At 51.2% G+C, this 23,895-nt stretch overlaps 1 protein-coding gene across 1 annotated transcript in view; it reads right to left on the bottom strand.

Moving 5' to 3' along the window:
• Nucleotides 1-22,880, bottom strand: part of WIPF3 (WAS/WASL interacting protein family member 3) — a 197,940-nt gene extending 175,060 nt beyond the window's left edge. Inside the window, exon 1 of the mRNA XM_078664039.1 lies at nt 22,741-22,880. The gene's annotated coding sequence lies outside the window, so the exon portion shown is untranslated. The remainder of the gene's footprint in view (nt 1-22,740) is intronic.
• Nucleotides 22,881-23,895: the final 1,015 nt, after the last annotated feature.

Consider the following 23,895-nt stretch of genomic DNA (forward strand, 5'->3'; position numbering starts at 1 on the left):
AGATCTCATTACAAATGCTAAAACCATACCGGACAATTTAGAAGCAGTAACGCACCATCTGGCCCATATGGAGGGAAAGGCTCCTGCACCCCCATCAACTTCTAGAGGTGCAGCCTCTACTACAAAGTCCAAATCACCCGATGGTTCCAAAAGAGTGCCCAATCAACCTGCCAATGGGCCTAAAAACCTAGCCACCGCTACGACACCAGCTACTTCTCTGAACAAGCCTGATGATCCTAAGCCTAGACCGCCTCGCTTTAAGTCAATTAATTTGCCGCCTGAAGTTTCACCTTTTGTGGTCGTACTGACGGGGGTGCCACCACTAAAGGAGGGGAAAAGAGAAACTCTGGCCGAATTGAAAAATAAATGTGCCCAGTGGCTTGACATGCACAAACCTCTGCCCAATAATCTATGTGGCGAAATACACGCAGTTAGAAGAGGGGACTGGGTAGGTAGAAACACCAAGTCTATAGCAGGCGATGTTATAACTATTAATTTTAGGAATACTGAGGTAGTGAATTACATTTGCAACTCACCTAATAGTGGGCCGGCTTCCCAAATACATCCTCTTCCTTTGTCTTACTTTTTTTCCATGCCCCCAAGACAATTTCCCCCTCAATTTACTTTTCCAATAAATAGAGGGTATACACACGCTCCACACCACACTGCCCACCAGTGGCAGCACTCATGGCAAGGTCCACCTCCTCCCTTTGATCCTTTTGTATCCCAGTTTGCCCACTGGAATAGATTCAGTGCGCTGGAAGAGGTGGACTGACATAATTCTAATGAAGCTCTCCCCATGTATCTTTCCATCAATAGGGGTGAGGAGGAGGGATCAGTTGCTAAGTTATACCCATTATGCCCTAATTCTCCAACTGTGACAACTAATAGCTTGACTAAGTCACCATCCTCCGGTCTCCAGAGAGAATGCATAGAATCCCTTAGTCCTGGAGATACTGTTGATAATAGAGGAGAAACCAGCAAGGAGAGAATAAAAATCCTTAGCTGGAATCTTGCAGGTATTCAAAGGAAACTAGACCTACCTGAGTGGAGCGACCTGGTTGAAGCGCAGAAGATTTGTATGTTTCAGGAGACCTGGAGTGTAGAACCACTCCACCGGGTTGGGTTTGTCACCTTTTTTATTCCAGCTGTAAAACCCATCAACGGGAGGGGGCGCCCATCGGGGGGCCTCATCATTTGGGTAAGCATTTCCCTAAATTGTAGAATAACATCTAAACAGACAAACAATCCAGATATTCTGGGGATTGTTTTATGTAATCCATGTAAAGCTTTGTCTCTAGCTCTCTACAATGTTTATGTTAGAGGCATAAAAAATGGGAGCACCTCAACCGTAATATCGGACCTTGAGGCCCAGCTTAGGGATTGCAGAGAAGCTGATCATACCCTAGTAGCAGGTGATTTCAACTGCACCTATGAGCCGCTCCCCTTAGATGGTATCCCTGACCTGGGTGAAGAAGACAATAGATGGGGTATTCCCCCACTTTCCATCCCCCCGATTAGACGCTGGACTCGCAGTGCAGTGCAGTTAAATGCACTGACCTTAGAGTTTGGACTTAGAGCCGTAAATGGCCGTACATCTTCTGATCGGATGGGTGCCCCGACGTTCAATAGGGTCGGTCATACCTCAAGGATTGACTATATCCTATTGGACTTGGGGTCCTGGAATTGGGTTGATGATATGACAGTCATACCAACTGTCGAGGGCGACCATAACTCGCTTTCTTTAACTATTAAGAATCCCTGGTCTAATGCAGCACTGCCAGCACCCTCGAAAAGTTTGCATATGGTCATTGTATCCTCCTGTGGAAGGCGCCTAAAGTGGGATAAAATTGTTAATAACCCTGACAAACTTGGTAACATAGAGGCGGTTCTTGTGGCCTCACAAACTGAACTTGGTTCTATTGATTTAGCTACGGCAGCAGATAGAGTAACATCTATTTACGAAGCTACAGTTAAGTCTATAGGGGAAGCCTTTTGGGCCAAGGGTAACGCAGGGAGGATTAGGCCTCAGACCAAATCCAAGGGAATGTATGTTTGGTTTACAGGAGCCTGCAGGAAAGCTAAGTCCCGACTAATTGAAGCCGTTAAAGGCAAATTCCAACCTCAAATACAGCTAGCCAGGAAGGAATATAAGAGAATACTGGGTCTAGCTAAAAAGGAGTGGGAGGAGGCCTACTGGCTCACTCTAAAAGAAGCTAGTTTTAAGAAGGACTCTAAATGTTTTTGGGATGCAATTAGAGCTCGGAATAGGCCTGACAGAGATTTGATAACCTGCAATATTCCCAGTCAGGCGTGGGTTAAACATTTTTCTAAGTTATATACCCGCCAAGTTGACCAATCACTGTCGAGCGTTTCCCAAGGGGGGGTTATGGGCACAACATTGCTCCCTCTAACCTGGAATATTCAGCCTAGTGATTTTGATTTTACTATCAAGGAGGTTGAATATGCAATAGGCACCATCATTCCACAGAAAGCGGCTGGCCCGGATGGTATACCTGGTGACTTGCTAAAATCTGACACTTTAAAGTGGGGAAAACTCATCCATTCCCTACTTGTTGCTATATGTAGGGGCGCCCCTGTCCCCTCCTCGTGGAAAGGGGCGGAGGTGGTCCCTATTTATAAAAAAGGCCTTAGGGATGACCCGTCAAACTATAGGCCCATTAGCCTGTTGGATGTTAGCCAAAAAGTAGTTGGTAAGGTTCTACTGTTAAGAATCCTAAATTGGGTAGAAGAAAACAAAATCCTTACAGATTACCAGGCGGGCTTTAGAGTAGGAACTGGGACAATTGAGCAAGCCTTTAGGCTCATGATGGTCTACTGGAAGGTTGTGGTCGTAGGCAAGGGCAGTCTTTATCTCGCGTTCATCGATTTAAAGACTGCCTTTGACCTTGTACCCATGGAGACCCTATGGACTGTACTGGCCGATATGGGGCTACCTCATTACTTGCTTGTGTTGCTTGTTAGGCTACACGAAAACAGCTTTGCCCAGATTAGGTGGGGACCAGAGGGGGAAAAAAGTGACAGTATCCCGGTAGAGAGAGGTGTGCGCCAGGGCTGTGTCCTGGCTCCCACCCTCTTTTCCCTTTACATCAATGGGGTGGTTGAGCATCTCCGAAAACAACCTTCAGATGAACCATCCCTGGCTGGCGAACGCATACCAACCCTCCTCTTCGCGGATGATACGCTTTTAATATCTAAGACCCCAATTGGACTCCAAAGACTCCTTAATAACTTCCAATCTTTCTGTGCAGATCGTGGCCTGACAATCAACACAAGTAAGACAAAATTCTTGGTATTGAATCCCCCAAAAAAAACAGTCCGCTCTCCTATCTTGAATGCCGAACCGCTGGAAAGGGTTGAAGTCTTTGATTATCTTGGGATACGCCTCTCCCATAAAATGGACTGGACACCACATTTGGACAAAATGCTTTTAACTCACAAGAGAATTACAGGAGCTATTTTGAAAGAACAACGCTCCTGTAAAATAAGACCTATAGCTACTGTCCTAGAGATTTACTCGGCCAAAGGTGTCAGTTCTGCTCTTTATGGGGCCGAACTCTGGGGGTCATCCATCTCTGATGCTCTACCAAGATCTGAGAAGAAATTTTGTAGAGCGATCATGTCTTTACCACAAGGAACCCCCACAGTCCCGTTAATGTTGGACCTAGGATGTCGCCAAATTGATGATCTCGCGAAATTTCGACCACTCTTGTTATGGGCGCGGTTGTGGCGTGTGGAGGAACTCAGCAAATACGCCCAAGGCCTTGCAGAAATCATGTCATTACCTGGGTGGCATAAAATTAAATGGTTAAGAGACATGAAGTTGCTGCTAGCCAATTTGGGCCTCAATGAAGCGTGGACAAGTAGATCTTCTCCGCCAAAGTCTACGCTGAAGAAGCTTTACTGGGACTGGATCTCCACAAAAAGAAATACCAGTACTATCATTGGCAGACTCAGCGAGGACTTCTTGAAATTTAAAGACCAACCCAAACGGGAAGTGTATCTTGACATTATAGAAACACCCTTTGATAGGGCTCTATATTTTAAATTTAGAGCAGGAACCCTTCCCCTTTATTCTCTTACCTCAAGCTGGAAATCACATGTACAAACCACTGAGCTCTGCCCTGCGTGCTCAAAAAATCAGAGACAATGGCGCATTTTTTGTTTGAATGCACAGAGTATGCAATTCCAAGGAGGGTTTGGCTTAAAAACTTATGTCGGCAGTTGGGTACTAGCAGTCATGTGACAGCAATCAGGATTTTAATGTCTGACAGCCGCCCTACCTATGCTTGTGTTTTAGCCAAATTTTTATCACGGGCTTGGTCCATTCGTCTCAAAAGGCTAAAATTAACTGTTTAATTCATTCTCAGAAAAGTTACTTTTTTTATGAACTGCTAGTCAAATTTGGAAAGTATTTTATATGTGTTTTATTGACCTTTTCAATTACTGTGTATTGTGTTTTCATGTTGCTTTTATGATAAATTTTTTAGCGAAATAAAGCCTTTTTGACTTGACTTGATAATAATGGCTGGGTAGCAGGTATTAGTCATTTTTATTGTATATTGAATGAATAAAATACAGTGATGTGCTGATCTTCATATTAGACAAATAGCGCAACCATGTGGCAGACTGTTATAAGTGCTGGTGTTGACAATTAAGTGCTGGTGCCAAGCACTGGAAACTACTGGCTCAAATTAAGCACTGGACTCACACTGCAGGCTGGAGACCTTATCTACAGCCCCAAGTGCAAGTCCTCTTACTCAACCACGATACCCTGAAAGAGTCAAGACCCGGCCTGGACCGTATATCACTTTTGAGTAAAGTCTTGCATCTGGATCTCCTGGAGTGAGGAGACACGTAGAGGACTGCCCAGGCCTCCTTGAGTCACCTGGGGCCTGAAAAGTATTAAAGCAGTACTCCCCTGAAACCTAGGGCCATGCCTAGACCCAGCAAGCAGCAAGAGGCAGCAGTCCACCAGAACACACGCTGGAAGCAAGGACAAAAGGCCCCTAGGGGCAGAGCGAGGGCCACACACACCTCTGAGTGATAGACATACACACGACTAATCCCTCGCGAGAAAGAGCTAAAAGTCTTTCCGGTTCAGAGCAATGCAAACTCAGCAAAGCCAAGGGACAACACATGCACTGGAGCATCCCAGAGGCCACGCCCACATTCACCTGAGAGACAGCAGCTCCTCAGAACCACACTTCCTGGATCAAATGAAGCTGTTCAACAAGTATTCAACTACGAGGAAACCAGGATACAGATACAAAGTAAACACTAGAGTGACAGGCAAGAGTTTCACTCTGTAGGAAGGTCAACGTCTCCTGAAGATATCAGGCCAAGGACTGAGACAAGCAGAGACTGACCTGCAGCTCCCAAGCAAAGACAAGGAGTGACCAAGTGTATGGACAGAGATCAAATGCTGGAGACTGCAAAGAGCAGCAGGAACATCAAGTAGAACGAGCAAGTACAAGGTCAACAGCCAGAGACGAGAAACTCAGAAGGAACAGACAGACCTGCAGCTCTCAAGCAAAGCATCTACTAACCAAACACCAGGAGAGTACCCACGCGCTGGAGACCGAAAGAGGCAATGACCAGCACGAGGATGCAGGCATTCCATCCATCACTTGGTTGTTTTTGTTTTTGATGCCCTATGCGCTCTGGGTATGCCCAGAAATGGGTCCCGTGCCCACTGTCGCTGGAACCAAACCTGTACCCGGCTGATGAGCCGATCACTAGGGCGAAACTGGTCCTGGGTTCCTTGTGTCCTGGTTCAGGGAGGACCTGCTCTGGCAGTTCGGGCTGGACTGTTCCCATTGGGCACAGGATCAAGACTGATTTGCATATGGTTGGGTCCAAACTGAGGTGGTGTGGTGTGCAGAATAACAATGGATTGGGATGCGGCCCGAGTGATTACCAGCGGCTGAGATTAGTTCAAGCGTTCATCCATCACTGCTTTATACACTTATTCCCTCTTTACAAAGAGCACCAGTTCATATCCAACGCGTCACTGTTAAATAGCCACAAGAATTGGAAGGCAAAGCTTACACGAGGTTCTTTCTGCAGGAATGATATCCATAAGAGTAAGCAAATCATTCATTTTGTCCAAACTCTCTCCAGACCCAACTGCAGCACGATTGTACCATTGTGGCTATAACTTTCTTGGCTTTCTTTGCAATCACACAGAGAAATGGTTCCCTATTTGCTTGTTTCATCGACTACTCAGCTGCTTTTGACAGTCAACCATCAGTTTTTCTTGGGAACAAACTGCGTAGGTAATCCGGACCGCATTACTAAAGGCCATAATTTCACTATAGTCCATCACTTTGGGTAAAAATCAGTGTGGGTATTGGCCATGGTGTTTGAAAGTAAATAAACACCTACAGTGGTAGTAAACGGAGTTATGTTGCGTGAACTGCATTGCATTTGGGGATGCAGTGCGTGCAACAAAATCCGTTTGATATATTTAAATGTTTACTTACCTGCAAACCTCCATTATCCATACATTACTAACCTCCACCCTGCCCTTCCCCCTCCCCATGTCACCGCCCGGCAGGTACTCCCCTACCGACTGCGGCTGGTTATGTACTAGACCCTGCACTTTTCTGCTGCTATACAGCCGACATCGACACAGCACTAAGCAAAGCCAGACCATTTCCACCCAAAATACAGAACCACCGACTACAAATTCTGCTGTATGCTGATGACATAGTAAAACCTGACCAAACCCACACAAGCTTTCAGAGATCTCTAACTGGATTACTGCTCTGCAACTGGATTACTGCTCTGCAATCTGGAAAATAAGTTGGAAATAAACCAACATAAATCAAAAATACTGATTGTTACATTTGGAATTTGGCCTTAGATCTCGGTGGGGGGGGGGCTCTGATATCCCGTACGCCAAAATATAAATCCCATTATATCCTACAGTATTAATATTTCTGTGGATGGGATATCAGTCACCGTTGCGACGGAGTAAACTGTCCGCCGAAATCTAAATTAGGCCCTTAGTATATTAAGCCAACTTTTTAAAATATTGTCATCTTTTAATGAGTGAAATAAAGGGCAGTCTGAAATACATCCCTAGGTAAACCACTGGTCATTTTAGTCACCAATCCCCTGTGGTGCAGGTTTCTATCAGAGGTGATGCAAGGCCTGGAAGCAGGAACAAGGCTATAAGACTGACCTTCAAAATGGCAATTAAATCACACCCATTACTGCCAGGTTGCACTGATGACACCAAAAGATATGCAAATTTTATCACACACGCCTATAATTCCCTGCATTCTCAGCTTTACTTAACAGAACCAATAAAAGCATAAATCGACAAAAAAACTCCAAATGCGTTTTATTCTCTTTCCCATAAAATAATGTAATGCATATTTGTCTAGTCAATCAACTACAAACCCAAGATGTAGGTTTTTTTACTATAAAAACAAATCCATCCTGCATCTCCAAGCATGAGAGGCAAATCTGCATTAAACAGATTTTTCTCACAGATAGAATAACACAATGTACCTTACAACGCTTTGGCCACCTTCGTGTTGATTGATTGCTATATTGTAGCTACAGTGTCCTGAAGAAGCTCTTGTTTAGGGGCGAAACGCGTTGGTTGCATCTGTATGTTTGAAAAGATCAAAGGAGGATATCAGAATTACCAAAAGAATAAAAGAATATCCTACCAAAACTGGAAGTTATGGACTAACTTGTTTGAAATTGTACTTTTTAATGAATAGAGATAATTGGGATTGTGTTGCCCCTCATCCATTCAGTACAAGGGACATACAGGAACTTTGCTGAGTGCCTAAATTCTTACAAGTTGTTTTTGAAAAACTTTCAGAACTATCTTGTCCATATGAATGGTCTTTATTTTTTTTTCATAATCTGATATTAATGTAAATGATAAACATTGTTTTAAGTAATGATGATTTTTAATTATGTCAGTTTAAATTACTTTCCAACAAATCCATATTTAACTCATTGCAGTGGATATTAGATAATCTTTTTATATTATTTTAGTACTTTGTAATGATTTTAACTAATTAAAAACAAAGTTATCTATCTATTGGTGCTGAAAGTGTGGAGAGCTTGAGGTCTCACTGGGTAGCCGCGGAATGGGCGCTCCCAAAAAGCACAGTAAATTGGAAAACCACAATTCAAAACCAAGCCCCCTGCTGTGCTTCACCCTGACGGCCACTCGTCATGTAAGGACCGCTCTGACGTCACTGCAGCGGCTCACCCTGGAGCAGAGGAACACGCTGAAGCAGGGGCGGCTCCTCTGTAATGGCGAAGGAGTGTTGCCCCACTGCTCAGAGCCAGCAGATGATAAATAAGATGTTGATAAAACAATGTTATTATCACTTTATTTAGCAGTGTCTGAATGAGCGCCAAAGCCGATCGCGTAGTCTAGGGTGGGCGGGTCCATGGCAGGGAGGAGGAGTGGAGGGCACTTGTAAGTGTGGATGTCAGTCTGGCCGGCCGACTAAGGCCAGCCAAACCGACATGCGCATTTAGCAGCTTCCAGCCTGAGCTGGGTAGCACAGCCAGGTGAAGAAAAGGCACAGGCTCCCTGTGCTTGAGCGAACGTCAGACCAGCCTGGTTAGGCCAATCCTGGGGCTTCACTCATGCAAGGTATAGCATGAGAGCAGCATCTGGATAGGGTGGAGAGCCTGTGCTTTGTGGCCCGTGGGATGCCAGGAGGAGAGGAGCATCGAGGTGGCCGGCTGCATCAGTGGTAGCTGCGGGTAAGTCAGTCTTTTTATTCCCTCACCACACCGCTCACCACTTTAGATTGGCTGCAGCCGCCACTGCGCTGAAGGTTGTGCATCCAGCGGGATACACAGTGGGCACCACACCACAGCCTCCCGCGAGGGGTGAGATACAGGCCTGCCAGGGCTTGTGCCATGCACTGGTAACTAGGTGCAGTAGGCTAGGGTGCAAGGAAGGGGCTCAAACATGTTATTGATCAGTGCAAGAAGATCCCTCTCCATAAAACACTCAGCAGCTACTGCAGGTATCCCTGTGGGTGTGCTGCCAAGAGCAGAAGAGGGCAGGTGTCTGCCGTGCCCACCGTGGGCTCCTCCCTCTAGTGATCCTACTGCACGGACACTACAAGGGAACTTGGTGCCAATGAAAGCTGTCGGTGAGAGAAGTGGAGCTTAAAGTCCTATACATTGCTGGTGCCCACCAATGCCAGCTCCTCACTGCCAACCAATGCCAGTTCCTTACTGCCAACCAATGCCAGCTCCTCACTGCCAACCAATGCCAGTTCCTCACTGCCAACCAATGCCAGCTCCTCACTGCCAACCAATGCCAGCTCCTCACTGCCAACCAATGCCAGCTCCTCACTGCCAACCAATGCCAGTTCCTCACTGCCAACCAATGCCAGCTCCTCACTGCCAACCAATGCCAGCTCCTCACTACCAACCAATGCCAGCTCCTCACTGCCAACCAATGACAGCTCCTCACTGCCAACCAATGCCAGTTCCTCACTGCCCACCAATGCCAGCTCCTCGCTGCCCACCAATGCCAGCTCCTCACTGCCAACCAATGCCTGCTCCTCACTGCCCACCAATGCCAGCTCCTTGCAGCCCACCAATGCCAGCTCCTCACTGCCCCTCAATGCCACCTCCTCACTGCCCATCAATGGCAGCTCCTCACTGCCCATCAATGGCAGCTCCTCACTGCCCATCAATGCCAGCTCCTCACTGCCCATCAATGCCAGCTCCTCACTGCCCACCAATGCCAGCTCCTCACTGCCCACCAATGCCAGCTCCTCACTGCCCACCAATGCCAGCTCCTCACTGCCCACCAATGCCAGCTCCTCACTGCCCACCAATGCCAGCTCCTCACTGCCCACCAATGCCAGCTCCTTGCTGCCCACCAATGCCAGCTCCTTGCTGCCCAGTGATGCACTTGCAGCCCACTAATGCCAGCTCCTCACTGCCCCTCAATGCCACCTCCTCACTGCCCATCAATGCCAGCTCATCAATGCCCACCAATGCTTGCTCCTCGCTGTCCATCAATGCCAGCTCCTCTGTCGATGCCAGCTCCTTACTGCTTACCAAATGCCAGCTCCTCGCTGTCATGAATGCCCGCTCCTCATTGCCCATCAAATACCAGCTTCTCACTGCCCATCAATGCCAGCTGGCGTTGCCCAGCAGCATTAGCTTTCTATGCAGCTTGCAGGTGCCAGCTTCTTGCCCAGCTCGCCAATGTCACATTTTTACACTGCCTCCTACCCCAGAACATGATCCTCATACTGCCCACAAATGCCTACTAATCAAACTGCCCAGCAGTGCCAGCTGCACACACTTCTCGCCTGTACATTTCTCACCCGTGCCCCCACCCCACACTGCTCACCAATGCTGGCTTTTTACTTTCCACCTCAAGGACATCATATAAAACTGCCCATCACAGTGCCAGCTTATCATGCGGCTGAGCACAGTGCCAAATGATCATACTGCCCTACATAGTACCAGTTTATCATGCTGCCCAACACAGTGCCAGCTTACACTGCCAACCAGTGTCTGCTCCCCACAGGGACATGGGGGAAAGGTTCTCATACTGCCCACCAGAGCCTGCTCCTAACTCTGCCCTCATGAGAGCATCCAATGCTCTGGAGGCTGAACATGGTCTTTACACTCCACGACCATACAACACCAGGCCTCTCTGCTGAGCTGGCCGCCAGTGCACCAGTTGCACTTTTCTTTTCTAAACAAATTCAAACTCCTATTCCAGGTTCCTTTCTTGTTTTTCCTCCCATCTTGCTTAACTCTTTCCTTCCTTCTCTCCCCTCTTTCTTCACATTTCCCTCACCTTTATCCTTTGACTCCACCAACACTCATTTTATTATACATTATTTCAGAGTTTGAGAAGAAAATACAATACTTTTGATATTACATCAAAGACCAAATGCACATTTTTCAACCATCTGAGATGAATTTCAATTTTTGACATAACAGCCGCACTGCGCCCATTCCGGGAACCGTACCATACTTCTGTATCTGCATTACTACACACAGCCAACAGTCATTGTTTTTGTGGTGGTTGTTGGCCGCAGTTTTATTACCCATTAAGTACGTCATATTTGTACAACTCTCCTGGACACCTTCACGGAGCCGGGGTCATAAATTATTATCATACATTATCACAAATTTGGAAATCACTCAGTGTCGTTTGGACTTCATAAGTCAGGGGTCATAAATCATTCTGTCACAAATTGGCCATCATTTCGTTGTCATAACTCATTCTGCATAGGCATCATAAATCATCAGCCAATTGGTCATAATCTTGTTGGCACAAATCACTCTGCCTGATCATCATAAATCATGGTCATAAATCATCGTGATGTCATAAATCATTCTGTCAGAAATCTGTCATCATTTTGTTGTCATAAATCATTCTACATGGGTATCATAAATCATCAGCCATAAATCACTGACTAGTCTTTTGCTCATTTGCATACCCTAGGGTCGTAAATCGCCCTGACAACTCGTAGATTGTTCTTTGTTGTTTTCCACGGCCCTCTGCGTGTGAGGGTTAGCCTTTCCCCGGAGCCAGGCCCCAACTCGCTACCTTGCTAGTCTCTCCAGTGCCCTGCCGTCTGGCGGCGGCTTCGCTGCGAGTGCCGTCTCTGTTTGCTACCCCGATTTTTTTGTCAGACGCACTCACCCAGCCGTGAGGCATCCCAGAGTGAGTTGCCCTCCTTCTACACACCGCCCTGTTGGTGTGTTTCCCTAACCAAACCAATACACCTTTTGTTTCCGCCCCTTTTGCTTGGATTTGCGCTCTCATTGCATGGGGGTAGTTTCTTCCCGGAGTTAGGCCCCAGCTCACTACCTGGTGGCACTCTGTTGTGCCCTGCCATCAGGCGGGGGCTGGGCTGCGATGGCCATCTCCGTTTGCTACCCCCTTTGTTGGACCACTTCACTTAGCCGTGAGGCATCCCAAAGTGAGTGACCTTACTTCTACACGCCGCCCGGTGTGTCTCTATCGCTAATCGTTGCACCATTCGTTCCTTTTCGTCTCTGTCAGCACTGCGACGCTGCTGTTGCAGGTGTGGGGACTCAAAATCCGTTGGCGCCGCTCCCCCAGCTCCCTGATGCAATATGAGCAGCCCAGGGGGAGCATCGCCTTATATCCCATCTCCCGTTCTCTCTTCCCTTTGTTCCTAGGAAGGGGGAGGAGAGGGCTAACCAGATCGGTTCCCCGTGGGCGCTGGCGGCTGTTATGGCGCAGGTCCTCGAGCCCCATTCGGGGGCGGCCTCTGCTAAAACCTTATAATGCTTACTCTGATTTTATTTTGAGAAAGTTTCACCGGAAACACCCATCATTTTCCAATGTATTAATATTGGTGGGGGTGGGGGGCTAGGGTCTCAACGATTGCATCAATACAACAGTATCTCAGGTGTACAAATACAGCACACTGAAAAGAACCACTGACAAAGCCAATGGAGAGGCTATGCTGCATTTGAAGAAAGCAAAAAGTAAACATCAGCAAACACACATAAATAAATAGGTCGCTGCGGGTGCCACGTCATCCCCGAGGTGCGCGCACGGGTGATGATGTATGTGTGCACATTATCATGCATGCACACACCTGGGGAAGGACTTGAGCGCGTTGCTTATCGATTGATTCAAGATGGTGGATGCAATTTGGATTGGTAAATAAAAAAGTAATTTTGCAGCAGAAAAGTGTATTTTGTCTTTTGTGTTGCAGAACAACCTGGCACCAGATGGTAGCTACTGGACCCTCCAAGAAATACAATTAATGTAAAAAATGTTATGGAGAGTGAGGGGTCGGTAGAGCAACAGAGGAGTGTATGTGGGTGAGTGGGCGGGGGGGGGGCAAGGGAGAAATGGAGGTGCTTGAGGCTGGGGACCGGGGAGAAATCCCCCCCCCCCAAAAAAAACCACAATGTTAAATCCAGGGAGGGGCGGAGAAAGCAGTGCGAGCAATGTGGAAGTGACATGGAGCGTGGTGGGGAAGGTCACCTTTGGGGGAGCGAAGCAGCATGAGGGAGAGAACTTGTAAATACATGGTGTTTCTCAGAGCGCTGAAAGAAAACAAGCATTTGCAATGCAATAGATATCGCTTTTGCAAGAGTTCAAGCTATTGGCATTGTAAATGACAATGCCTTTTATTTATCTGTTTTGGTAATTAACACATAAATAAAAGGCATTGTCATTGGTAATGCCATTAGCTCAAACGCCTGTAAATGTGAGACCTATTCAAAGAAGCGGCCGCCATTGTCCCGGGCTGCTCCGAAAGTGAAAGCCTGCATTGCGCGCTGAATGTTGCAGGAAAGCATGTCGTGCCTGCAGTAGGAAAAACTCATGGAAGAAAAAAGTGCTTATAGACTAAATAAGACATACATTTGTGGAAAATGACAATGTATATGTACATAAGCGGCGTTCATTTGTGTTCACCACAGCCACTGTTGAAAGTAAAGCGAAAATCACGAAGCAGTGGCCACGCCATCTTGTCCCTTTTAGGCCCCATCACGAACGTAGGTGGCAGCCATTTTGTGTGTCATGACCTCTCTGCCCACTGCCAATAGCCTGCGCGTCTCTCCCCCTCACTCCCCAGCCTCGCAAGCATTCCCCCGCGCCTCAACAGCCCCCGGTCTCTCCTGCTTGGGCCATAAACGCACCTCTAACGCGACCCTGTCTCCGAGCCATATCCCGTGCTGAACCCCCTCGCTCTTTCATCCCATTCATGGAACACCCCCTTTCTGACAACCCCTTCCTCCCTGCCCGATTGCCCGGCCTGATCCCAGGCCATCACCTAGCCCGACAGATGCAGTTTATTGCCCCCTACAGTAGGACCTCGCCTCACATCAAAGGAGCGGTGGTTAATCAATACCCTCACACCTCCAGATCCGACCGATCACCCACTTTCCCGTTCCCAGCGGAATGTCCAGCTGCGCGACAACCACCACATGCTGAGATTGGGGTGGGAACTCTACTGTAGATGTGTGTGGGAACGGGCCTGAACCGGGGATTCCAAAGATGCCTTTTCCGTACTTCAAAGCAATACCACGGATGTCACAAATGTAATAAAGCCATAAAACTGTGTATAAGAGGCCAGGCCTCAGAGATGCGGTTAGAGCACCTCTTGAAGACATTGTGCGCGTGTCCGAAATGACAGGCTCTCCTCATGAGAAATAAAACTCTGTTCTTGCATTCCCGCTTCCAGCGCCCGTCTCTTTATTTGGTAACTGTTCAAAATGGGAACTAAGAGGCGTCTTGTGCCAGCAGCCTGGGCATCGGTTGTAATTTGGGCTGTTTTTCCTCACATTGTGACAACAGAAATAAAAGGGCCAGTCCTCGTGGGAGGTTACAAATTAAGACAAGTTGGTACTAAGGAAGGACTAACAAGCCTACTAACGAATCAGAAGTCAGGATTTGCAAAGAACAATGAAACAAACCAATGAAAAATATGGGCGTAGAGTGGGCGGAGCTTCAAGTCCATACTCTAATGCAGCATGCCTCGTAGAGCAGCGATGTGCTGCCCAGGCTTGGCCTAAAAAAGTAATGTAAGTGGAAGGATGCAATGCAGCCAATTGAACGGATGAACGAGAAGCCGTCCTTCAGGAGAAGCAGGGAAGGACTGACTACCGGGCATTTTGAAATGCGGCCGAGCTGGGGGCTGATTTTACTGCGGTGGGGGCTGATTTCGTTCATGGAGACCTGAATGTACTTCGAAATAATTAACCCCTTCCGTGTGGGGCACGTTCCAGCGGACGTTGTGTGCACTACCTCGGTAGTGCTGCGTACGTCCGCTGAACGTTCCGGCCCCGCCCGCGCAATAGAACATTCCGCACCAGCGTGGAACGTTCGGCGCAGCGGAGGGGTTAAAGCAAAACGAATTTCGTTCAGTACACGCAGGTCCCCGTCAATGAAATCAGCCCCTAGCTCAGCGGCATTCCAAAACGCGCGGCAGCCAGTCCTGAGGAGAAGCAGGGCTCGAGTCGGGGTACCACGCGGGTGGACAGCGTCCCCCCACTTATTTTACCGGTAGCTCGATAACTGGAGCAAATGGAGCCACACATTCACTCTTTGGCCTCTCTGGGGCGAGATCGGAGCCTATTCAGAACGCTGCTCACGCGCTGGCTTCTCTGACGCAATCGCATCTAAGGGGTGAGCGAGGGGAGGCAATGAGTCTGATGGTGCAAGCCACCTTTCGTGACGTCACTTCCTGTTGTGACGTCAGCGTCCCCCACTTCTTTTTTTAGGACTTGTGCCCTGAGGAGCAGGAAAAACACAAGGAGAGGAAGGCAAGCCATCACACAGAAGCCAGTGCCTGAGACTGACAATAAAATCAACCAATAGGAAGCAATGTGCAGGCTCCAAGCCTAAAGTAAGTTTTTGGTAGGGTCCACTGGTGGCGTTCACTTCAGATGTCTACAAGCTGTGGCTGAAACCCTAATAATAATATTGTCCATGCTCGGCCCCCGTAGACTCCTCATGTCTGAAACCGACTCACGCATCCATGACGTCACCCACAGGTGGTTAGCCAAACCGGAAGCGTGACATCCCAGGAGCATCTGGCGACAGTGAGCTCATCCAATCACGTTGGACGAGTCCCTGGAGCGCCTGCTGAGACTGACGTCACAGGGGGCTGACTCACGAGGGGCACGAGGTCGTGTTGGTGAAACTTCTCTCTGACACTTCTTTCCACACTCGCACTGCTGACCACAGTGCAATGACTTCTAGAAGAGTTCCTGCTTTTATGATTGGTTTTGTAAATCGTTATCCCTGTGGGTTTTTAACGTGGTGTAAAACAAGCGTATAGTTTTATTTAAAATCATATATGGAAAACCGAATTAAAACAAATAAAAATAATAACTGGTCGAACACCTAACTTGGCTTTCTTCTCTTTCTCTCCACAGTCCTTCCGTCCCCACACTTCAGTTTCCCTCCTCTGCCAGACCACTTCCCTTCCACCAGGTCTTCTGCCCCCCCCCCCCCCCCCCCCCACATCCCTCCCATCCCCCCCCCCCCCCATGGCCCCTGGAAGGGCTGCTCGGGCCGTTAGTGAGTGGGTGTCACCGGCCCTGGCACAGAGATGTGTCCCCTGGTCCATGTGCCCTGCAGGAGATTTATTTATTTATTATTTATTTGTGCGTTTTTATATAGCGCGGACTCTACCCGAAGGTGTCAGAGCGCTTCACAATAGGAACAGAACTGATACATGAGAACATTACAAGTGAGCAAAATACAAAAGCAAACGTTACATTAAATGAGTCAAAAATTACAATCGTGAGCCAACAAAATACAAGAGGTAGCAAACGGTGCATTACAAAAGTGACAATCGTCAACCAAGGCCTTCCTGAAACACCTCTCGCTCACCCCTCTCCAGTGACACGGGATCAGCTGTATATTCCTGTATTCGTACACAGCCCGACAAAAGCCCTTTAAATTAAAGTTCCAAATTGAGCAGCATTGCATTATCACACAGCACGACTATATAGCGCTTCCTGCCTCACTTTGGGTATTTCAAAACGCTGTAAATAGATGGCATTATCCAATGTCATGAGTCTCAATTTACCGGCCTCGGAAGGATGTAGAGACAAGTGGGCCTCGCAAGGATTCAGGCCATGAACTGCTGGTCACTGAAGTACCACTGAGAAAGTTATTTTAAAAGTATATATGATAAAACTTTGTTATAAAAACGTGACACTTTTTAAATATTTTTTAACTTAGAAATGTGGAATATATATTTTTTTTTTAAACGTGAAATATATATTCATTTAATCCTATATCGTAGTGCGCTATATGATCTTTTAATAAAACGAAAAAGCTATTAAAAAAACAACAGAAAAACATGTAAAATGCCTCGGAAATATGACATACAAATGTGTTTACTCTGCCTTTATATGCGTCGATTACGATCATTCAACATATGGGCCCTGATTACGATCACGTCGTTCATTTGCGACCCCCGCGTGACCCCCGGTTTGCAAACATTGCCATTACAAGAAAACTAAACTTCGGAGTTTTGTCTCCGTTGTTATTTTTCAGCAAATAAGACGCGCAGAAATGTAGAGGGTGAACATGACACAGTGAACGCACAAATGGGCAGATTTTGGTGCGAAATGCTCCAAAGTTCACAAATTGTTTCCTTTATTGGTGGCGGGGGGGGGGGGGGGGGGGGGGTACTTGTAATCGGTGCAGTTTGTCACAGCTGCTAAAATCAATCCTCGGGGCCCGGAATGTTATCGGATGAATCTTTGCGTCTCTGTTTGGCACCAGCGGTTGGGTCCGGCCGGCCTCCGCCGAGGCATTCTTGGCGCTACAGTAATCACCTGTCACTTTACAACAGCATCGACTGTTGGATTGTGTAGTGCTTGTTTGGGGCTTGGTACAGAGAGAGAGGGGGGGGGGGGGGGGGGTATCACTTCTAACACAGCGCACCGGCGCGAGCTAAAAACACAATCCTTCCAATAAACACTCACACGACGACTGTCCCTGCGCTTAGCGCTGCGTGAACACACCCCGGCCTCTGGGCGCCTCTTGGATCCGATGCTCACAACAGCTGTGACCCTGTGACTGGGGCCGAGGAGCGTTCCCACAGTGAGAGCCCCGGGATCGGGTGACAGGCAGCGACAGGCGTGTGCAGAGTCCAAACTACAGGACTCCAGCAAGCTCGGCCAAGCTGTGTGCACAAGAGCAGGCAGAGCAAAGTGTACACAAGAGGTCCGGCGTGGAAGCTGTGTGCACAAGAGCTGGCAGAGCAAAGTGTATGTGCAAAGGCCCGTCGTGCATGCTGTGTGCACAAGAACAGGCAGAGCAAAGTGTACACAAGAGGTCCGGCGTGGAAGCTGTGTGCACAAGAGCAGGCAGAGCAAAGTGTATGTGCAAAGTCCCGTCGTGCATGCTGTGTGCACTAGAGCAGGCAGAGAAAAGTGTATGTGCAAAGGTCCGTCGTGCAAGCTGTGTGCACAAGAGCAGGCAGAGCAAAGTGTATGTGCAAAGGCCCGTCGTGCATGCTGTGTGCACAAGAACAGGCAGAGCAAAGTGTACACAAGAGGTCCGGCGTGGAAGCTGTGTGCACAAGAGCAGGCAGAGCAAAGTGTATGTGCAAAGGCCCGTCGTGCATGCTGTGTGCACTAGAGCAGGCAGAGAAAAGTGTATGTGCAAAGGTCCGTCGTGCAAGCTGTGTGCACAAGAGCTGGCAGAGCAAAGTGTATGTACACAAGAGGTCCGTCGTGTAAGCTGTGTGCACAAGAACAGGCAGAGCAAAGTGTATGTGCAAAGGCCCGTCATTCGTGCAAGCTGTGCGCACAAGAGCAGGCAGAGCAAAGTGTATGTGCAAAGGCCCGTCGTGTAAGCTGTGTGCACAAGAACAGGCAGAGCAAAGTGTATGTACACAAGAGGCCCTGTGTGCACAAGAGCAGGCAGAGCAAAGTGTATGTACACAAGAGGTCCGGCGTGTAAGCTGTGTGCACAAGAGCAGGCAGAGCAAAGTGTATGTGCAAAAGCCCGTCGTGCAAGCTGTGTGCACAAGAGCTGGCAGAGCAAAGTGTATGTACACAAGAGGCCCGGTGTGTAAGCTGTGTGCACAAGAGCAGGCAGAGCAAAGTGTATCTACATAAGATAGCCGGTGTGCAAGCTGTGTGTACAGAGGCGGCCAAGCAAAGTGTATGTGCAAGGCCCGTCGTGCAAGCTCTGTGCACAAGAACAGACAGAGCAAAGTGTATGTACACAAGAGGCCCGTCGTGGAAACAGAAACAGGCGAACACACAAAGAAGCCAGGAGTGCACACATCAGGCTCAGAAACAGTGTATGCAGATAATCTGCCTAAGGGATTCCCTCATAGCTCACTGAAGCCGACCCATCCCCTAACACAGACAGGAGCACAGACCGTTCTAGCGCGCCTTCCAAGCAGAACCAGACACCAGTCTGTGATGGGGAACCAAGAACAGCAAGATACGTCACCGCAGGCCTACATAGAAAGTGTCATATACAATACACATAAAATACACACAACAGATGCTGTCTCTGTGCGCTGACGCAACAGACAGACGGTTATGAACCTCAGTGGGTTCAACGCTCACAGCTGACATCGATGTTTGACCTGAAGGTCTAAGGTTGAGATCCTAGCACGGACAACTGATCTCTTCATCCTTCCAGGGACGATGAATCTATTCTCAGGTTAGAGTGGGTTCGAGCTGTACACGCTGTTCTGTGAAGCGTTTTAGATGAAAGTGCTATAAACACCGGCTCTAATTATTCTAAAAGCTCGAGTCATCCCCTCGCTGGGCGCGGAGGCGTCTTTTGTTCCCTTCGAGGCTTTTCAACTCCGAAGAACAACAGAGTCGCCCCCTCAACCCATTAAAGCGCATACGACTGCCGACAATCACCGCTGGGCGCCACGGGGCACATGTTCTCTGCTCCGAGGCGCTAATTTGGTCCCGTAATTTCAAATGGAGGCACTTCCTGCGGCAGGCAGGGGCCCTGTTCGATGGGCCCCCCAGGGCTGTGTGCGTGAAGCCAGAGGGGCCCCCAGGGCTGTGTGCGTGAAGCCAGAGGGGCCCCCAGGACTAGTGTGCGTGAAGCCAGAGGGGCCCCCAGGGCTAGTGTGTGTGAAGCCAGAGGGGCCCCCAGGGCTAATGTGCGTGAAGCCAGAGGGGCCCCCAGGGCTAGTGTGTGTGAGGCCAGAGGGGCCCCCAGGGCTAGTGTGCGTGAAGCCAGAGGGGCCCCCAGGGCTAGTGTGTGAAGCCAGAGGGGCCCCCAGGGCTAATGTGTGTGAAGCCAGAGGGGCCCCCAGGGCTAATGTGTGTGAGGCCAGAGGGGCCCCCAGGGCTAATGTGTGTGAAGCCAGAGGGGCCCCCAGGGCTAGTGTGTGTGAGGCCAGAGGGGCCCCCAGGGCTAGTGTGCGTGAAGCCAGACGGGCCCCCAGGGCTAATGTGTGTGAAGCCAGAGGGGCCCCCAGGGCTAATGTGTGTGAAGCCAGAGGGGCCCCAGGGCTAATGTGTGTGAAGCCAGAGGGGCCCCCAGGGCTAATGTGTGTGAAGCCAGAGGGGCCCCCAGGGCTAGTGTGCGTGAAGCCAGACGGGCCCCCAGGACTAGTGTGTGTGAGGCCAGAGGGGCCCCCGGGCTAATGTGCATGAAGCCAGAGGGGCCCCCAGGACTAATGTGTGTGAAGACAAAGGGGCCCCCAGGGCTAATGTGTGTAAAGCCAGAGGGGCCCCAGGACTAGTGTGCGTTAAGCCAGAGGGGCCCCCAGGGCTAATGTGTGTGAAGCCATAGGGGCCCCCAGGGCTAATGTGTGTGAAGCCATAGGGCCCCCCCAGGGCTAATGTGTGTGAAGCCAGAGGGGCCCCAGGACTAGTTTGTGTGAAGCCAGAGCGGCCTCCAGGGCTAGTGTGTGTGAAGCCAGAGGGCCCCCCAGGGCTAGTGTGTGTGAGGCCAGAGGGGCCCCCAGGGCTAGTGTGCGTGAAGCCAGAGGGGCCCCCAGGGCTAGTGTGCGTGAAGCCAGAGGGGCCCACAGGGCTAGTGTGTGTGAGGCCAGAGGGGCCCCCAGGGCTAGTGTGCGTGAAGCCAGATGGGCCCCCAGGACTAGTGTGTGTGAAGCTAGAGGGCCCCCCAGGGCTGTGTGCGTGAAGCCAGAGGGCCCCCCAGGGCTAATGTGCGTGAAGCCAGAGGGCCCCCCAGGGCTAATGTGTGTGAAGCCAGAGGGGCCCCAAGGGCTAATGTGTGTGAAGCCAGAGGGGCCCCAGGGCTAATGTGTGTGAAGCCAGAGGGGCCCCCAGGGCTAATGTGTGTGAAGCCAGAGGGGCCCCCAGGGCTAGTGTGTGTGAGGCCAGAGTGGCCCCCAGGGCTAATGTGTGTGAAGCCAGAGGGGCCCCCAGGGCTAGTGTGTGTGAGGCCAGAGGGGCCCCCAGGGCTAGTGTGCGTGATGCCAGACGGGCCCCCAGGACTAGTGTGTGTGAAGCTAGAGGGCCCCCCAGGGCTGTGTGCGTGAAGCCAGAGGGCCCCCCAGGGCTAATGTGCGTGAAGCCAGAGGGCCCCCCAGGGCTAATGTGTGTGAAGCCAGAGGGGCCCCCAGGGCTAATGTGTGTGAAGCCAGAGGGGCCCCAGGGCTAATGTGTGTGAAGCCAGAGGGGCCCCCAGGGCTAATGTGTGTGAAGCCAGAGGGGCCCCCAGGGCTAGTGTGCGTGAAGCCAGACGGGCCCCCAGGACTAGTGTGTGTGAGGCCAGAGGGGCCCCCGGGCTAATGTGCATGAAGCCAGAGGGGCCCCCAGGACTAATGTGTGTGAAGCCAGAGGGGCCCCAGGACTAGTGTGCGTTAAGCCAGAGGGGCCCCCAGGGCTAATGTGTGTGAAGCCATAGGGGCCCCCAGGGCTAATGTGTGTGAAGCCATAGGGCCCCCCCAGGGCTAATGTGTGTGAAGCCAGAGGGGCCCCAGGACTAGTTTGTGTGAAGCCAGAGCGGCCTCCAGGGCTAGTGTGTGTGAAGCCAGAGGGCCCCCCAGGGCTAGTGTGTGTGAGGCCAGAGGGGCCCCCAGGGCTAGTGTGCGTGAAGCCAGAGGGGCCCCCAGGGCTAGTGTGCGTGAAGCCAGAGGGGCCCACAGGGCTAGTGTGTGTGAGGCCAGAGGGGCCCCCAGGGCTAGTGTGCGTGAAGCCAGACGGGCCCCCAGGACTAGTGTGTGTGAAGCTAGAGGGCCCCCCAGGGCTGTGTGCGTGAAGCCAGAGGGCCCCCCAGGGCTAATGTGCGTGAAGCCAGAGGGCCCCCCAGGGCTAATGTGTGTGAAGCCAGAGGGGCCCCCAGGGCTAATGTGTGTGAAGCCAGAGGGGCCCCAGGGCTAATGTGTGTGAAGCCAGAGGGGCCCCCAGGGCTAATGTGTGTGAAGCCAGAGGGGCCCCCAGGGCTAGTGTGTGTGAGGCCAGAGGGGCTGGGGGTTAAACGGCGCCCGGGGAGCCCCCCCAACCAAAGAGCGGAAGGTGATGTACTCACAGGTTGCTGACAGCTCCCCTTCCCCTGGTTGTACTCACAGGCTGCTGACAGCTCCCCCCTGTCTCTGGCTGTACTCACAGGCTGCTGACAGCTCCCCCCCTGTCTCTGGCTGTACTCACAGGCTGCTGACAGCTCTCTTTCGCCTGTCTTTGGCTGTACTCACAGGCTGCTTACAGCTCCCCTGTCTGTACTCACAGGCTTCTGACAGCTTCCCTTCCCCTGTCTGTGGCTGTACTCACAGGCTGCTGACAGCTCCCCCCCTGTCTCTGGCTGTACTCACAGGCTTCTGACAGCTTCCCTTCCCCTGTCTGTGGCTGTACTCACAGGCTGCTGACAGCCCCCCCCTGTCTCTGGCTGTACTAACAGGCTGCTGATAGCTCTCTTTCGCCTGTCTCTGCCTGTACTCACAGGCTGCTCACAGCTCCCCTTCCCCTGTCTCTGCCTGTACTCACAGGCTGCTCACAGCTCCCCTCCCCTGCCTGTACTCACCGGCTGCTCACAGCTTCCTCCCACACCCCACCCCCGTCCATTGCTTTACTCACAGGTTACTGACAGCTTCCCTCCATGTCCCCTGGCTATCGCTTTACTCACAGGCTGCAGACAGCACCCCTTCCCTCCCCCCGTCCCGAAGCTGAAGCTGTACCACAGGAGACCCACAGGACACCTTCCTGTACCCCCTGCCTGTGCCCCCAGCCCCCATGCTTCTCTCTGTCCCCGCGTCGGCGCAGAGTAGGGTTGTGAGTACTCACAGGCGGCGGCGTGCGTCCTCCGGGGCCATGCCCCTCTGTCCTGAGCTTCGAGGGACCTGGACTCGGACAGGATCGAGCAGCAGTAACTCGAGAGCAGCCGGCTCCTGTGAGAGGAGGAGGAGGAGGGAGCCCTCACAGGCACTCCCTCCACAGGGGAGGAGGAGAAACTCTCAGAGCACTCCCTCCACAGGGGGAGGGCAGACGGGACTCCTCCTCCGGGCCCTGGAGCGGAGCACAGGACTGGCGCACAGGTGCTCACCCACAGGAGGAGGGAGGGGGGCACAGGACTAAGGGCACAGGTGCACTCTCACAGGAGGAGGGAGGGGGCACAGGACTGAGCGCACAGGTGCTCACCCACAGGAGGAGGGAGGAGGAGCATAGGACTGAGCGCACAGGTGCTCACCCACAGGAGGGAGGAGCACAGGACTGAGGGCACAGGTGCTCACCCACAGGAGGAGGGAGGAGGAGCACAGGACTGAGCGCACAGGTGCTCACCCACAGGAGGAGGGAGGAGGAGCACAGGACTGAGCGCACAGGTGCTCACCCACAGGAGGAGGGAGGGGTAGCATAGGACTGAGCGCACAGGTGCTCACCCACAGGAGGAGGGAGGGGGAGCACAGGACTGAGTGCACAGGTGCTCACCCACAGGAGAAGTTAGGGGGAGCACAGGACTGAGCGCAGCACAGGACTGAGCGCACAGGTGCTCACCCACAGGAGGAGGGAGGGGGCACAGGACTGAGCGCACAGGTGCTCACCCACAGGAGGAGGGAGGGGGCACAGCACTGAGCTCACAGGTGCTCTCCCACAGGGGGAGGGGGAGTGAGCTCCGACTCCTGGCCATGGAGTGGAGCACAGACCCGAGCACACGGGTGCTCTCCCACGAGGGAGGGAGGGAGCGGGAGGGGTGGTGAGCTCTTCCACAGGTGTAGGGTGGAGGGTAGAGCACGCAGGTGCTCTCCCACTGGGGTAGGGAGGGCAGAGAGAGCTCCTTGCCTGGGTTAGGGTTCAAAGCACCCAGGTCCCCAACCGCAGCCAGGGGTGGGGCAGAGAGCGCTCCTTCCCTGGGGCTCTCTCATGGGGGGGGGGGCTCTTCTTTCGGATTTTGGGACACAGAGCTCACAGATGCTGTCCCGCAGGGGGAGGGACAGATCTCTC

This window comes from Lissotriton helveticus, chromosome 10, assembly GCF_964261635.1.
Source record: "Lissotriton helveticus chromosome 10, aLisHel1.1, whole genome shotgun sequence".
NCBI classification, from domain to species: domain Eukaryota; kingdom Metazoa; phylum Chordata; class Amphibia; order Caudata; family Salamandridae; genus Lissotriton; species Lissotriton helveticus.